The sequence below is a fragment of the Limulus polyphemus genome, unplaced genomic scaffold, assembly GCF_000517525.1.
Source record: "Limulus polyphemus unplaced genomic scaffold, Limulus_polyphemus-2.1.2 Scaffold93165, whole genome shotgun sequence".
In the NCBI taxonomy this organism is placed as follows: domain Eukaryota; kingdom Metazoa; phylum Arthropoda; class Merostomata; order Xiphosura; family Limulidae; genus Limulus; species Limulus polyphemus.
This window is the reverse complement of record NW_013758761.1, coordinates 1-954: the sequence shown is the minus strand read 5'-3', so window position 1 is coordinate 954 and position 954 is coordinate 1. Positions and strand designations below refer to the sequence as shown.

The following is a 954-nucleotide window of genomic DNA, read 5'->3' as shown; positions in this document are numbered from 1 at the left end:
ATATAATTATTACAAGCAATAAATTTATACCATACCATTGCATCTCTAAAATGAAATACATTGCAGAAAATTTTCATTTGTTAACATGCACTTCATCGGTCTTTTTGACTAGATATAAAAAAGTTCATTATTGAGTTTTTGTTATATTTAAGACAGAGACAATTTATTAATTCTCATGTCAAAAGTGATAAAACCTATTTCATCACGAAAAGAAAGGGCTCGTCCGGGATTTGAACTTGGGACCTCTCGCACCCTAAGCGAGAATCATACCCCTAGACCAACGAGCCGTATTTAGAAATTATTGTTAAGTAAATATGACATAGAAATCTTTCTGCTTTTGAGCACTCGACACAATAAATAAATTAGAACAAGGTCAATAACTGAAAGGAATGAGCGAATTGGGTCTTACTAAGTTGGCTACATCTTGACAGTCTCTCCCAGGCATTGAAACATGTAAGTTTCTGAGTATAGAATCTTATATAAAAATAAAATATATTTGCGTGAAAGAGTTTGTGTTTAACTCTTCCATATAATGATATCACATAAATTTACATAAATAAATAAATTCTATTTATGTATTTCTAACTAACTCGATTAAAAACATACCTACTATAAAAGTTAATGAAAACAAAAATAACGTGTTTAGCGCCTTTATTACTCAAGCCTTCACCTGGGTCAAAACAAAAACAAGAATTCACAAAAATTTATTTAAGTGGTAAAAATAATATCTTTATCAGTGTTTAAATGCCGCATCTCACCTGTTTTCGTTGTTAGAACAGAGATGTTGATTATTACAAATAAAAATCAAGACGGTTTCTATTACAAGGTGAATTAACATTTTGACGAAAACTAAAACAATCGCAAACATTAATTATAACAAATTTTATGTTAAATCTTGGTTATTGATACGACAGGTTTGATACTATATTATATGTATATATTCATGTATGTATG

The 954-nt window shown here is 29.1% G+C and overlaps 1 non-coding gene across 1 annotated transcript; it reads right to left on the bottom strand.

Moving 5' to 3' along the window:
* Positions 1–215: 215 nt before the first annotated feature.
* Trnap-agg lies at positions 216–287 on the bottom strand. The gene has a single exon. It is a non-coding gene; the product is annotated as a tRNA-Pro (tRNA).
* Positions 288–954: the final 667 nt, after the last annotated feature.